Source organism: Rattus norvegicus, chromosome 19, assembly GCF_036323735.1.
Source record: "Rattus norvegicus strain BN/NHsdMcwi chromosome 19, GRCr8, whole genome shotgun sequence".
NCBI lineage: Eukaryota > Metazoa > Chordata > Mammalia > Rodentia > Muridae > Rattus > Rattus norvegicus.
In genome coordinates this window covers 17,583,307-17,600,531 of record NC_086037.1, presented here as the reverse complement: position 1 = coordinate 17,600,531, position 17,225 = coordinate 17,583,307, and positions in this window count along the sequence as shown.

Sequence of the window (17,225 nt, the reverse complement as noted above, 5' to 3'; positions counted from 1 at the left end):
TTGGCTTCAAAGGATTTTCCATAGCTTGGGTGGAGCTAGTTTTGCCATAATCTTATGTACATTATGTATTATGTTGCTTTATTTTTATACATGATTAAACCCCTACAAAGACTTTTGCTATGTTATGGAAAGTGTTTCTTTTAAAACAAAAGAAAAAAGGAGGAATTGTTAAGACATAGAGATGCAGCTCCCAGGCAGGGTCAAGAAAGGCCTGGTGACAGATACAAGTAGGGGCTGGAATTCCACCCTGGAGAAGAAAATGTTTTCCTCACTTGGCCTTAAGCTATCTTCTTCTGTGTCCTGTTTCTGTGGAAGTGGTTCTAACGCTCTCTCGGTAATGGTGAGTATATTTTGATTATAATAAGATAGGTGATTTGTTATATGAATATTTTGAGAAGAAGCCTTTGTTTATTCGTATTTCTTTGTTTAGTCTTCCCTCAGTTGTTCCTGGTATCCTGGGAATAATGATCTTATGGTATCTTGACAAAATGAAAATTGTAGTTATTCATATTCCCAGCTACATAGGGATTAATAAAGCTTGCAACTGTGTGCAGTTGCTTCTGCCTTTGCTCTGCACCCCCTGTGTCCTGGGGGTATGCAACCATACCCAGGGCCCCCAATTCACTAGACATTGACAGTGGGTCACCCCACAAAACACAGAAGCATCTACCTTAGTCAAAAATGGATATTTTATTGAATGCACACACTAACACTGATTGATCACATCCATGTAACTACTGAAGCTTTTTCTGCTCTCTGTAGCGGTGATGACGTCAAAATCTTACTGAAAACCATGCACACCCGGTTTAGGTTGTATTAAAGTAGCCCACGATTTCAGTGCTCCCTGCAAGGTGCCATGAGACAGCAGTAGCATGAGTCTGCATGCACCTCGACAGTTTTCACTAGGGACTACACACACACACACTTTACTGACATGGTGCACATTCTTTGCACACAAGGAAGAAAGTGAGCAGTAATGAAAACACACCAATCATGGAATTGATGGAGGGAGCTGTGGGGAAGCTGGGGCTTAGAGGTACTTAAAGGCCCTATGCAGGCTCTCCTTTTGTTGGAGGAGAAACTTCAACTGCAATGTGGTTCTTTATTTTCTTTCTCTAAAGCACAGAGGGCTAGGGTGAAACATAGGGCTTTGAGCATGTTTGGCAAGTACAGTCACAATGAATTAAATCCTAGGGCTGGAACCTATTAATCTTCTACAAAATTACAGAGCAGCCTGGATGAAGACTCATAGCTGAAAAGGTGGACATCTCAAGACAGGCACTGACAATGGCTGACAGACTTGACTGAAGACTGGAAATGTTTTGCTATCTCACAGGAAAAGAAGGCCCCTCCTACAACACTGTACTCTAAGGACAGTTTATTCAGGTTAGGATGACATGAACTATTGTCTCAGGTCACAGATGTCAGTACAAAGTATCCAAGGTATTGTATGCCAATGGTAGCATCAACAGAACAAAGCACACAGTGTCATGAAGACATAAATTATGAGTTTGTGTAGAAAGACCCAGGCCTCATCCAGGTTCTTAGTAACTGAGAACCTCAAACACAGTAGTGATGTGATAGTGTGGGGGTGAATCTAGTTACAACTTGTTTCTATTGTGACACAGATGACTCTTTTTGTGTCATGGGCAGCTTATAATGAATGACTAGACCTAAGCATGAGAATAACCAAATACTACATTGCTTCCCTAGCTGCTGAGCTTTAAAAAGCCCTGGGGAGACAGCAAGCTTTTGTGGACATTCTGGATTATTCCTTCTGTACTTTAACTCTCTGAGTCACCTGCACTCTCAGTAAGTTAATTCAATTCCATAAATTGGAAATCTGTCACCTGGAAAAAATACATTCTCAATACGATCCCAGATTGGCCATGGAAAAAGGGTAGCTTGAACTGCCCAACCTAGGTTCTGGGCCTGCACAGGCCTGCTCTCAAAAAGAAACCTGTGTTCACAGCTATAGGCAGCATTCACTATGTATGCTCTTGAGGTTCCTCCCTAAACTGCTTGGATTAAAATAATTTTCATGCTAACAATCAAAACACTCATTATGCCAATCTGGCCAACAGGAAGCTAATTTCTATTCTGTATTTTGTCAGATGTGCATAATACATATGGTCATCATTGATAACAGGTGAAAGATCTGCTCTAATATGGACACTAAGTGGTGCTGGAGGATGATCCTGCCCACAATGAGCAGTGGGAACACCAGAGCCCTGTAGGGATGCCTGGCAAGCTAACACATTGAGCACGCACAGCTCAGTAAGTTCCCTGTGAACACACATCTCCTGAGATCTGTCTATTTGATTGGAGGTGATCCTGTCCACCTAATACAGTACATGATGTGGAATAACAAAAGCCACCTGCAGGAGCTGTGGCGATGACTCACAGGATAGAGCATCTGCTGCTCTCTCAGAAGAACCATATGGACCCTAACAATTGAGTAAAGCATGTCAATGATTACATCATAGAGTGTGTGTCTGAGAAACAGCCACATTATCCACACAAAAGACACTGTCACACTGGGTACCCCTTGGTGACTTTGAATTCACTTATTAGCCCAGTATCCATGGAACATGCAGAGATCCATCTCCAGCTGTCAGTTCTAAGTCCACAGGAGGGGACAGAACCCTTTAATAAGAATGATGGTCTTAAGAGTCAAGAGATAGAATTCAATATTTATTCATAAGGAATTCATTTTTACAACAAAACAAGATTAAAACAAATAAATTAAAATATTTAAAAGTATGTGAAAAGATAAAAACAGTAACAAGAACATATAAATATGAAACAACAAAAAGAAAATTTCAATTAAAATCATAACAAAAATATTTCTAAACAGCACATTCTTAAGGAACATTTAGAAGCACAGATGTATTGCTGTTTCTCCTCTTGCACACATAATGAAAGGCTGTCCCCCAAGTTGTCTCTCAGGTGCTGTTTTCTGAGAAGAAAGTAAGACCTCAATCAGTCAGGCTGGCTTAGTGATATATAAATTTAGGGTCTCTAAGCAATGACAAATTAACTCTGAGGAAGAATACTCATCCAAAAAATTTGTTACCATTCAGGATGTTTGTCATCAGGGACTCCTGAGAAAGCAACTTATTCTTCAGGAAGCTCTCTTACTGGGGTGTGTCCAATTCCAGCTCTCTTGCACTTTCTGAGACCTGGGAGAGGAAGGCAGTTTTTCAGACACTGATTTGGTGGGGAAATGCAAGGCAGATGTCGGAAGGCTGCCTTCTACCACCTCAGTTCTATTGGACAGTCAACATGGACCTTTTAACAGATATCATGGTTGCTAACTCTTTGGGAAGGGCAAAATCTCCAGAGAGCCTCAAAGTAATGTGAGCTGCCAATATGGGACCCAGACTTATACCAGTGCAAACCAAGGACAGGGCAATGGAAGGAACCTCATTGGGTTGCAGGAAGAAAGGAGATGTCCATATGTCACCAAGGTTAAAACCAATGACAAGTTCTAATTTGACATTTGCACTTTGTTCTTATCCCGCAAAGGTGCTTCCTACACAAGAAGTCACATGACCACAGAGTGTCATTTGTCAAAGAACCAAGAACTTGTTCAAAACTCTACAGAGCATCCAATCTATCACATGGATATGCAATAATGAGGTATGTTATTAATCTGTCACCATTTCTATACTGCAGCTTCAAAAAGAGCAGACAAATATACTTGCAAAATAATTCAGTTTCTGAAAAGTGGTTGGCTTCCCAGAATACTTGTGCATAGGCAGAGCAATGAACAATTCCACTACATGAGGTGGTTGGCTGGTTGTGAGTGTAAATTAGAAAGGTGGTAGGAGAGAGCAAAGATGTATCAAATTGGCAAACTTTATCAGATATTTTTAAGCTAACACAGCTGCTCATCCCTACCAGATGATGCTGGGTCTGGACGTTGCTGGTCTTTATCTTTCTTGTTGAAGTCAACCAAATATTTCTGGTTCAGTGCACAATCAAGATGTACCTCCTTGCTCTCCTGCTTCAGTGGGACCAACTTCTTCCTACATGTGTTCTCCATCAGGAGCTGGCTGAGCAGGTTTCTGGAAATACAGTCTGCATAGTAAGATCATGCTGCCCCTTTCTCCCATTCCTACTTGTAAGTCCCACTAAGTCTACCAGGTCCCAGATACCCATGAAGACTTAATAGAATTCATTTCGATACATATAAGGCTGCTGCACAAACCACAAAGAATAAATTCCGGGAAGAATAAATTGTTTGCTTGGCCCGAGCACCAATTAGTGTCCACATCTCTCAAAAAGAACATGGATCTACAACTATCCATGAAAGCCCAATGCATGGGGGCAACATCAATTAGTAGTGGGCCAACACCCTCAAAGGAGGTCAGTAGAACCAAGAGAAGGTCATGCTAACCATGTGGTCTACACACTGAGTTTTGTAAAACCTGGTATGACACCATAGGTCCAGGTCAGCCTAATAACCTTCTGCTGACTTCAATCAGTGCTGTTCTATCTAGAGCCTTCTGAAGATGCCTAGACAATCCTGGGATGAGTAACAGTCTTTTATGGAACTGAAAACTGAGTCCTAATGACCCTGGCACACTGATGTGTAAACAGCACAAGAGATAGAACCAGAGCTGAAGACCGTCCAATCCAGAACAAAGAAAGTCAGAAATGGCCATTCCACAGGTGATAGCCTTTCTGACCAGGACTTACCTAGAGAAGGTAATCTCCTTCTTCAGCTTATAGTTGTTCTCATGGATTTCAGTGTTCTCCATCTCTAAGTTGTGCAGAATTGACATGACCGCCTCCTCCATTCTCTCCAGGTCTTCATAATATGGATTTGGCCTGAAGTGTGGCCTGGCCCCAAATAATAGAATCCAATGAACATCGGCATTTAGGAATATATGAACTCAGGGTGGGTCCTGTACTACCCCAGCCCTGGAAGGACACCTTCTGAATTCTACATATTGGATCTTCTTCAGCTTCAGAAACGTGTTTTTCTGCGTCCAGGACACCAGAATCTCGGCATCCAGATGGAGGCTTCCCTGGCTCCCTTTGTTCAACCAAGAGGAAATCTGCAGTCAAGCCAGTTAAGCTATCAAGAGCCTAGGCCACACCTCTCCATGCTCCCCCACCCAACACACCCAGAAACCGGTGATTTCTTTTCTCCTGTTTTGATAACAGACCTTATATCAACACAAAATTATAATCTGCACAAGGAATACAAATAAACAGACAATCGTGGTCACATAGTCAAAGAACTGTGTTGTTGACAGTGGGGCTCCCAGAACAAAGCATTCACATCACCATGAATGTGTTACAGGTAAATACTCAGGCCAAGACATAGATCCCTAGATTCCAAGTGTGGAGGGAAATATAAACATATAAAAGTTGTCCATATGCATTTGGATGTATGCACATACAGACTCACAGACTGAGAAATATCCACAAAAAAGAGAAATGTAAAAACAGAGTCAGAGAAAGAGAAAGAGAAATATGGAAACAGAGAGTACTGTGAAAACCAGGAGAAATGCATCCACCATTGCTGTCTCAGAGGGCAAGACACACAGACAATAACAAACAGGCCTGAGCCTGAGACCTTCTAGTCAAGCATTGAGATGAACAGTTTGGTACCAGGCCCCTCAGGCTGCTGCGTGGATCTTCCAGCACTCAGTCCCCTGCCTAGCAAGTACAGAGACTCACCGTAAACTCACTGCAATTACAATCTTGCAAAGCCACCATCTGTCAAGGGCTTTGCAAATGCACACTAGACACTCACTCTCCCTGACTTTATCCCCGAATTCTTCATTCAGACCACAAGATCTGCTTTTCAATAAATGGAAGCAGATGAGTCCATTTTCCATCTCGCTCCTCAGGAAGGGTCAAGGTTCTGAATCTCCTCTATATGGGAGGTGAGGTTTAGCACAGGGTGGTTAGGGAGGCACAGCTTTCTAGAACCCAAAACCTTAATAGGATAAGATGAAGGTGACCTTGCAGACCCAGGAATGAAACAAGAGCATTTGGAGCGATTCATACCTGTTCTTCATGGATCTCTCTGTCAGAAACCTCAGGCGATCTCTCAGGTCATTTCTCTCCTCGGTAATGAGCTGCAGCTCTCCAATCAGCCTCTCCTTTTCCGTCTTGGCCTGATTCTCGCTTAGTTCAGTGCCAGGGGATGATGTTTCTCTCCCAGCGTCTGTAGGTAGAAGAACACAAGTGAACCTGCATGGGGAGAATGCATAGAGTGTACATAGACCACAGTGAGGCCTAAACAGGAGAACAAGCCTGGAACCCAGTGTCACTGCTAGGCGATTGGTCTATGCTTAAGAGGCCTCCTCAGTGGATCTCAGTTCTCCCACTACTCTATAGAGACCAAGAGATGTAAGCAGCCAGGTGTTCCCTATGCCGGACATCACGTGCTCACATGTACCACGGAGATGGCTACTCCAGGATTATCATCAGCTGAACAGGGTACAGCTTGGTTTCCTCACCCCTGTGGTTTCAGAACTCAGATGATAAATTCACCACCCACAAGACTTGAGTGATTGGAGACACTCAGATGTCCTACCCTGATAGTCTAGGCCAACAACTTTGGATAAAAACACATTTCCATGGAGGACATGGTCAACAGACTTATCAGTTCCCCTATTTGAAATACCAAATGCCCGAGAAGTTCCAGTAGGTTACAGGCTGAATCTTGGTCCACATGTTCCAAACAGTTTTGGTATTTTAGAAACATGTTTGTAACACACAACCTCTAATATATAAAGCTAACGATGACCCTTCCAGTTAGAAGAAATCAGAGGAGGTCTAAGAACATAAGGTTATTGCCTGGAGCACAATTCTCCCCCTGTTCCTACTGTCAGATATCCACTGTATTTAAAGAAGCAATGATAGTGAAATACATTGCTGCCCTGTCTAAACTCAGAAAAGGTGGACCCTCCATGACTCCTGATGGTGTTATTATACAATGTAACATAACAAATGCAGTGTAAAAGTAAAGACCAGAAGTTCACAGTATAATAGCATTGGCCTTACCATAGCCTCCCAGTGGAGATGGGGAAACTAAAGGTCTGAAATCCTGACTTTCAGGAATTGTGATATTCATGGAAATTCAATTCCTTTTCAGATGCTCCAGTTGTTGTGGCCCATTGCTAGAAAGGTCAGCATAAGCCTGCAGCCCCCCTGGCAGGAAGCTCAAAATACACTGCCCAGAACTTACTCAACATTCCCCAGAAGTGCTGTCTTTGTCCATCATTACTTTGAGACGAAAGGCTAGACTCCTTCACTTTAGTCTCTCCAGAATCGACATTCCCCCTCCCAAAACGCTTGCGAAGACGGGAAAACATGTCTTAGCTTGTAACCGCCAGACTCTGACTGAGAGAAACTAGGGCACTGGTTGTCACTACAACACTGGTGACATCACAGAGGATGCCAGAACTCTCTAGGAGACAATAGAATGTCCAAGAAGGGACAGCTGATGTCATGGGGAGCAGACTTTGCCTCCCTGCTAATGTTCTCCCTGTACTGAGCATAAGCAGAGGTGCCCTTTCCAGGAGACTTTCCTGGGGCAGAGCCACTGAGCATCTCCTGCTTCCAAAGCCAAATTTTCCTCAAGGCTTGATTATAAAAACCTTAGTAATTCCTATGCATCTAAATGAATGTTTCCTTTCAAATCTTTCCCAAAAAATGTCTCACTAACTCAAATTGTCCACATTCACCAATGTTAGCCATTAAACCTTCCTGAGATTTCACACCAGCTTGAATATGCAGTCAAAAGTTCTCCTGTCTCATTATGTACAGGTGCTTTATATCACATCAGAAATAGTCTGCATGGTAGGTTACAACATGCGTGTGTGTTAGGGGAACACTCATGAAGTCATGTGCTTAACAATCCACAATTGCCAGAATATTCCTTAGGAGAAAGATTTGAAATCTTTATGGTGCTAGGAAAAGTGTGGAGACCAGTTGGCAGAGGAAAGTGCAATATTGGAGCCACCAGTGAAGGGAACCTCATGCTAATCAGAACTGACTGCCATATAACACTTCCTACAATCTTCATATGAGAAGCTTGAGATTTTTGACTGACTTTTTCTTTTTCTTTCTTATGTTTTGCTATATAAGTTGAGAGAAAGAGATAGGGCTCATGCTGCTTGTGGGGTTCTTGTCTCTGCACCAATGTCGCCAAAGGAGCACTGCTCACAGGCCTGAGTAAGATACACCATGAGCTTCTATCAGAAAAATAAAATAGTCAAGAGATATAGGGGGTGCACATAAACGTCTAAAATGAGGCTATAAACATGATTAAGTGGATAGAGCAAGGTCCCAGCACCTGTACACTGGGAAATGGCCACCCCACCAAACACAAAAGCATCTATCATAGTAAAAAATGAATACTTTATAGAATGCACACACTAACACTGATTGATCTCCTCCTTAGTTCAAATTTTGGGGGCAAATTCATGGCCCTAACTATCTTTCTCTCAACTTATATAGCAAAAAATAATTAAGAAAGAGAAAAGAAAAAGTCAAAACAAAAAGCTCAAGCTTCTCATATGAGGATTGCAGGAAGTGTTATATGGGAGTCAGTTTTGATTAGACCATTTTAGATAGAACAGTGCATAGTGACCCTTAATGTGCTGGGCCCTATATAAAGATTTTTGCAATATTGGAATTTTAACAAACCTCATCCAGAACATACAGAAGAGGCAAGGATGTGATCACCATGTCCTTGCTCTCTATCAGGGTATTTTTCTGCGTCCTTGATTGTCAAGCATATAACAGCAACAATCTGAAATAGCTGGTAGACACTGAGAATCGTGGGTGAAACTATAGTTGTGGGTTACACACCTCAACTGTCAAAGGCCAATGCTGTACTCACAGTCCTTGGAGGCTACTCTTGTAAGCCTATGTATTGAAAAGTGGAAGGAGGTTTATCTGAGCTTAAAGTGCATCTGGCCAGCTAGGTAGAGGGCAACTTGTGATACTTGAGACCCGTCTAAAACCAGCACAGAAACCCACACTTCTTTCCAAGCATCATCTACGAATTCTCGATTATTTACCATTCTCTCCCTACCAGTTTTTCAGTTTTGAATGGTAGAAAAAAACTGGAACTGATCTTTCTATTCTAAGGACATTGATCTCTATTTCCTTAGGTCCACATTAAGAGTACATACAAATGGATATCACCATCTGAACATCTTAGTATTATCTACTCTGTATATGTAGCATAATACTGTGCCTATGACAGTCTCAAGATTCCTTGAGTGTTGTTGCCCCATCAAGAAGTGTGAAGAACTGAGGCCAATCCTCAGGGATCCTTTCGAGGGATTAGAAGAAAGCCATCAGAGATACTCCACTTCTTTGTCCTTAGATTAAATCAAGTTGACACAATGTGAACCTGGTGGGCTATTTAACCATGCATCTTTCTCCCAATCCCTCTTTTCTGAGTTCAGTCCATGGCAGAATTCGTTCCCCACCATCCTAGATATTTCTTGGTATATTTCCACTAGAGCCAGGTTTCTTTTTTTTTTTTTTAATTGGAATTAGTTGTAGTCAATCAACTGCTGCCGCATGTAAGAAATGATTAGTATCTATTGTAACTTACCACACTGTATTTGTGTATACAAGTACGTTATTGGCAATCCAGCATTATTGAGGAATTGGAAACCAGCGCTTTGGCCTTGCCTTTCTGTGCCTAGTCCTGGCTCACAGGCAGCAGGGGGCAGACCTTGAGTTCCTCTTCAGGGACAGAGTGATGTTGAAAGGGCTCTGAGCAGGCAGAGCAACACAGTTGAGGCAGCTCCTTTCAGTTATCAAACACATCATCTCCTTCCCATCTTAAGGGCTACTGCTGAGGTCTTGCCCCCATAGCTACCTTAACAGCAGCAAATTTGTTACACAGCAGCCACTCTTTCCTATTGTGCTGTAATATGCCTCCACATCATGGATGCCAAGAAACAAACTAACAAAAGAAAAACAAAAAAAACCTGACACTGAACTGTGTGGTGCTGGTCACATACCCTGTTTTGTTCTCTATGTTTTGAGGTTTGTTATTATTAACAAATTCCCCAACTATAAGCTTCACATAGGACCCATGAGATTCAAGGAAAATAGGAACAATTATGAGGAAAATGGCCTGAGTCAGGGACATAGACAGCAGCATCCAGCACTTGGGCGTGAGCCCACGTGGATCTTGCAATGAGCTGGCCCTCAATGTCCAGGACACAGTTGTGAGCTGTTGTTCTGGTTGAACTGTATTGGTGTGTGCATTCAATGAACTACACCTATTTAAATGAATTCAGTGTTGGTGTGGTTTGAATCCAGACCCCTTGACACCAAATCTTCCCTTTGGCAGCATTTAGGAGAAGAAGCTAAGGTCAGGAGAGGTGACATCTTGCCATAAGTTATGTGACAAGAGGGATGGTGAAATGATCCCTTGTGACAAGAATCAAGGTTTCCTCTGTGGTACTTAGGTCTATACTGGTCCTGTGCAACAGCTTCAATAACCCATTTCTGATTTCCCTTGGGATTCCCGTGATGATGCACTCAGTCAGGATTGGAAACAACCAAAATGGTAGTCAAAGTGCTTGATTTAAAAAATGTAGGGAACACTGCAAACTCATGTTTCAGGATATTTGATTACATTGTAAGCCCCAAGATTTGTTATTTACTTAAAAAAATGTACGTCTGGTGGTGTAGGTCAGCACTAACACAGACATTTACCTCTAGAGCTTGGTGGTTTTTATTGATAGAGAAATTGCATAGAATCGCCATAGGGACCTGTGTCTTAGGTCTGTTTCCCTAGTATATCCTCTATATCTATCATGATGGTGATCATGTTTCTGGCTAAATGTATGTGTGTTTACTGGGGAAATGAGTTTAGTGACGTGCAAATATTATTTAAACCTATGTATTAAATGTTGTCATTTTGTTAATTTTTGTGGTTTTTATTGGATTCTTTTGATTGACTGTCGTAGTTTTATTAAATCATTTCCTGTTTTCTCTAATAGTTTATGCTTCCCGTCAAGCTAAAGTATTCCTTTTAGGATCCTCTACAGAGCTGTCTTACTGGTTATACATATTGTGTTAAATTTATTTTTAGTGTGCATTAGTCAGCACAGTAGCTGGGCAGCTGCCTGCCCTCCATGGTATCAGATCTACTTTCCAAACACTAACGCTCAACTCTTACTGACTGTGTAGCATCTTGGCTGCTCTTTGTTCCCCTTGGACAGCCCTCAGGACCAGGCTCTCCTCTCCCTTAACCATGGCTGCTGTCCTCTTCCTCTCTCCTCTCCATCACACACGTTCTTCCTTTATTCTCTGGCAGCTTCTTCCTCCTTCTTCCCTCCTCAAGATCCTCTCTAGCAAAGCCCTCAAGGCTCACCTCCCCCATCTCTCTGCTCTGCGGCTGTTGGCTGTTGGCTTCTTTATAATCACAGTTAACTGGGAGCAGGGTCAGGGTTTGGGGGTTAACCAGTCTTGAGTTCTACAAATTAGCATTAAATAAAAGCAGAATTAGACTAATACACTACAGGGATTTCTTTAGTTTTGTTTTGGTGTAAGTTTTCTTTTATCTTTTCACTTTCTACTTTATTTTAGGCTATTTTTTTATTAATTGGTTATTTTATTTATTTATATTTCAAATGTTTTCCTGCTTTCCAGACTGCCCTCATCAAATCTTAAATCCCATTTCTGCTCAGCTTTGCCCATATCACAGTGCTCCCCCACCCACACATATCCATTCCCACCTCACAACTCCAGGATCTCCTTTTGGTGGGGCAACAGGCCTCTGTGTAGTCAATGGCCTCTCCCCACATGGATGCCTCTTAAGTCAGTCCTCTTCTACACAGTTACCTAGAACCATAGACCCATCCTTGTATACACTTTTGCTGGCAGTTTTGTCCCTAGGAACTGGGGGATTGGTGACAGAGGGTCTGGTTAGATATTAAAGACCAATGGTTGCTGCTGTGTCTTCTTTTTCTGGTTGTAGGTGAAATTATGTTTGGGTGCTTCTCTTCTTATTTTTGAAATTATTGTGAGGTGATTAATTTCTTGTTTTTTCTTGGGTATAGTTTAGCTCATTGTCTTGGAGTTTTCCTCCTATTATCCTCGGTTATGCTTCTGAGTTTAAATTTGTATTTGTCATAAAATATCTTGGTTTCTCCATTCATGGTGATTGCGAATTATGCTGCGTATAAGAACCTGGGTCTGCATTACATCTGTCCAGGATTTTTTGGCTCTTTCAGTCTCCGTTGAGCAGTCTGGTGTAATTCAGATAGGTCTGAATTCATTTCTTACTAGATATTTATACCTTACCCTGTATAATATTCTTTCTTTTATCTGTGTATTTAGTGTTTTAATTATTATGTGAATGGTGAAATTTTTCTGGTTAAATTAATTTGCGTTCTGTAGGCTTCCTGTACCTTTATGGCCTTTAATTTCTTTACCTTATGGAAGTTTTCTGCTATGATATGTTGAAGATGTTTACTGGACCTATGAACTGGAAATCTCAATTCTCTTCTATATCTCTTATCCTTGTGTTTGGACTTTTAATTGTGTCCTGAAATCCACGGATGTTTGGATTCTATAAACCATACATGTTTATCTGAGATGAGCTTAATTTTGTGCTTTGTTGGTGACTTCCTTTACCCCAACTCTTCCATTTAGTAGCATGTTGGATAATGAGACATGGTCAGCAATGGTGACTTCTTGCCATAAATTATATGAAAATAGGGAGGTGACTTTATGTGCGTCAAGTATCAGTAGTCTTCTGGGTAGTTTTGGTCCCCGGTTGGCTGTATGCAACAGTTTCAAAAGCCCAGGATTGATGTTCTTTGGGATTCCCATGGTGATGCACACAGACATGACAGAAAAAGGCCAGAATACACAGGATAGTACTTGACTTATGTAATAGAGAGAACATTACTAAGTTATGTTACAAAATATTTGATCACACTCTGTTCTTCATGAATGTATTATTTCATGAAAAACTATGTGTGGTATAGCATCGCCAGGGCACAGACATTTAATGCAAGAGCTCTTTGTTTACTGTGAACATGGACTTTATTACTGTTCAGCTCACCTACCTCACACCTTTACTGCAAAGCTAAAGGGCACTTAGGTCTAGAGCAGATCAAGGCACAACTTGATAGGAAATGAAGATGACTAGGGCAATGGAAAGTCTTTCAGTGGTAGGATTTTTAAGAAAGCGTGCAGAGGGAGCTACAATGCTCTTCTTCTGGGGGAACAGTGAATTAGGAAGGACGGTTGGGAGCTTTACTTGAATTCAGCATCTGACTCCTGAGACTTCATTGGTAAAATTGATGTCTGGAAATTTGTGTTGTAAAACAACACATTGGCTCTGCAGCTTTTGGCAAGGCCCATGAACAGAGAGATCACACCAGCTCGGAACAATCTGAAAGGAAATCAGGTTTTCTTAAGTCACCTGAGAAGTCCTCAAGGAGAGAGGAATGAATGGGTAGCACCATAAGAGAAGGCTTTAGGATTTCGTATAGTGCTACTCTATATGCCTTGAAAATAGAAGCAGAAAATGAAAAACTAAATGACTTCACAGGAATTAGCTCAATTCTGAGTATGATTATTTCATATTGGTAATTTATACTGGATTCATTTTTTAAAAATTTAACATAAGAGCCTTCTGTTTTAATACTAGGCTGTCTTAGCATCACAAAATCCTTACAAACCCTGCCTGGCGCCCGGCATCTAACACTACTGGGCTAGATATTCTACTTTTACCTTCGTCACCATCAACAGCTTCCATTTAACCAGTGTCCATGCCAGGCAGACACTGAGCAGGTTGTATGTTCTGTTAATCTCCACTACAACCCAATTCAGCAGAAACACCTCCAATTTACACCTGAAGAAACCACAGCTCAAAGCAAATGAGTATCAGGGTCCCCTCAGTCTCACTGGCTGTCACTTAGACCCACATCCTTCTCTGTACAGGGAAGCCATGGGCCTGATGTGAGCTGTGCAAGCTGACTCCCCTGAGATGATCAATGCTATTCTTGACCCTGGAAGAATTTAAGACAAGGTGACCCACAGACTCCTGGGGTAGATTCTGCCTCTGGGTTCTAGGGTGTGACATGGTATTCCTTGCCATGGGTCTCTACTCACATGAGGAGTCTGCTCCCATGTGTCAACTTCTATGGCAGTGGTTCAAATCCCTCCTAATGATGTAACCCTTTAATGCAGCTCTTCATGCTGTGGTGACTCCCATCACAAAATTATTCCATTGCTACTTCATAACTAATATTGCTACTCTTATAAGTTATAATGTGCAAGGTATCTTATATACAATCTTTTTGAGTGGTTGCTCCCCACAGGTTGAGAAACATTGCTTTATATACTTTTTTTTTGAGAAGCCTTCATCTGAGGAGGACCTGATGCAGGTGTGAGAGCAGAGACACCCTGAAGTAGTGACAAGTTAGCAGGCCCAAGGCTGCTTGCCTTAATGGCAACAGAGATTCCTGGCTGAAGGCACAATCTGAAATCACTGTCCCCAGGACATTTCTTTCTTTTTTTTCTAAGTTTATTTAATACTTAATAATAATTCTTTGGTTTCCGGGCAAACATCCCCCTCCCCCCTCCCCTTCCTTATGGGTGTTCCCCTCCCAACCCTCCCCCATTGCCGCCCTCCCCCCAACCTGTTTTCACAGCTGAGCTAGATCTGAGAAACAGGTGCTTTTAAAGAAGCATGTGACAGTGTCTCCTGCAGGAGAGCTCACTATGCAGGGAAAGTCACACAGGACAGCGAAAAGTGGCTTCCCAACTTCCCCAGGGCACTCAAACCAGGGAGGATTGTTGAATTTGTTCATTGTCTATTGTTATATCCCCCTTTTCATTTCTAATTTTGTCAGTTTTGGTATTGTCTCTCTGGTGTGCAGTTTGTTTCAGGAACAGGTTGTGTGTCTGGTGGATATTCTCAACAAAAAAAAAAAGAAATGAAAAAGGAAACAAAAAAAAAAAGCAAGCAAACAAACCAACAAAGAAACAAAAACCCTACAAACAGCTCGTGGTTCCCTTGACTCTTTGTATTTTTCTCCTTGTTTGTAATTGATTGATTTGATTTGAGCCTTGAATTAATTTCCTGCCATCAAATCCTACCACACACTCTATAAGATGAGGCTTTGCCTCACCTTGGTAAGAGCAACATGTAATAAATGAAGCTTATGCTGTTCTCTGTAGTGGGGATGACATCACAATCTCACTGCAAACCATGCACAGCGCGGTTTAGGCTGTATTAATGTAGCCCACGATTTCAGTGCTCCCTGCGTGCCATGAGACAGTAGTAACATGAGTCTGCCTGCACCTGGACAGTTTTCACTAGGGACTACACACACACACACACACACACACACACACACACACACACACACACACACACACAAACGCACACCGTCTTTACTGACATGGTGCACATTCTTTACACACCAAAAATAAAGTGAGCATATATGAAACACATCAATAATGGAATCAATGGAGGGAGTTGTGGGGAAGCTGGGGCTTAGAGTTACTTAAAGGCCCTATGCAGGCTCAACTTTTGTTGGAGGAGAAACTTCAAGTGCAATGTGGTTCTTTATTTTCTTTCTCTCTAAGGAACACAGGGTTAGGGTAGGACCTACAGATTTGAGCATGTCGGGTAAGTACAGGGACACTGAATTAAATCCTAGGGATGGAACACAATTAATCTTCTACAAGATTACAGAGCAGCCTGGATGAAGATTCTCAGGTGAAAATGTGGACATCTCAAGGCAGGCACTGGACAATGGCTGTCAGTCTTGACTGAAGACTGGAAATGGTTTGCTATCTCATAGGAAAAGAAGGCCCCTCTGTCTACACTGTACTCTAAGGACAGTTTATTAGGTTAGGCATGACATGAACTATTGTCTCATGTCACAGATGTCAGTACAAAGTATCCAAGGTGTTGTATGCCAAAGGTAGCATTAACAGAACAAAGCACACAGTGTCATGAAGACATAAATCATGAGTTTGTGTAGCAAGACCCAGGCCTCTTCCAGGTTCTTAGATAAGTAACTGAGAACCTCAAATACGGTAGTGATGTGATAGTGTGGGGTGAATCTAGTTACAACTACTTTCTATCATGTCACAGAGGACACTTTTTGTGTCATGGTCAGCTTAAAATGAATGACTAGACCTAAGCATGAGAATAACCAAATACTACATTGCTTCTCTAGCTGCTGAGCTTTTAAAAGCCCTGGGGTGACAGCAAGCTTTTGTGGACATTCTGGATTATTCCTTCTGTACTTTAACTCTCTGAGTCACCTGCACTCTCAGTAAGTTAGTTCAATTCCATGAATTCGAAATCAGTCACTGGAAAAAATACATTCTCAATACGATCTCAGATTGGCCATGGAAAAAGGGTACCTTGAACTGTCCCACCTAGGTTCTGGGCTTCCACAGGCCTGCTCTCCAGAAGAAACCTGTGTTCACAGCTGCAGGCTACATTCACTATGGATGCTCTTGAGGTTCCTCCCTAAATGGCTCAGATTAAAATAATTTTCTTGCTAAAAATCAAAAAACTGATTATGCCAAGCTGGCCTAGAAGAAGCTAGCTTCTTTTCTGTATTTTATCAGTTGTGCACAATACATATGGTCATCATTGATAACAGTTGAAAGATCTGCTCTAATATGGAAACTAAGTGATGCTGGAGGATGATCCTGACCCACAATGAGCAGTGGGAACACCAGAGCCCTGTACGGATGCCTGGCAACCTAACACGTTGAGCACGCACGGCTCAGTAAGTTCCCTGTGAACACACATCTCCTGAGATCTCTCTATTTAATTGGAGGTGATGCTGTCCACCTAATACAGGACCTCATGTGGAATAACAGAAGCCACCTGCAGGAGCTGTGGTGATGACTCACAGGATAGAGCATCTGCTGCTCTCTTAGAAGAACCACATGGACCCTAACAATTGGGTAAAGCATGTCAGTGATTATATCATAAAGTGTGTGCTGAGAAAAAGCCACATTATCCACACAAAAGACACTGTCACACTGAGTACCCCTTGGTGACTCTGAATTCACTTATTAGCCCAGGCTCCATGGAACATGCAGAGATCCATCTCTAGCTGTCAGTTCTAAGCCCTCAGGAGGGGACAGAACCCTTGAATAAGAATGATGGTCTTAAGAGTCAAGAGATAGAAATCAATATTTATTCATATTGAATACATTTTTACAACAAAACA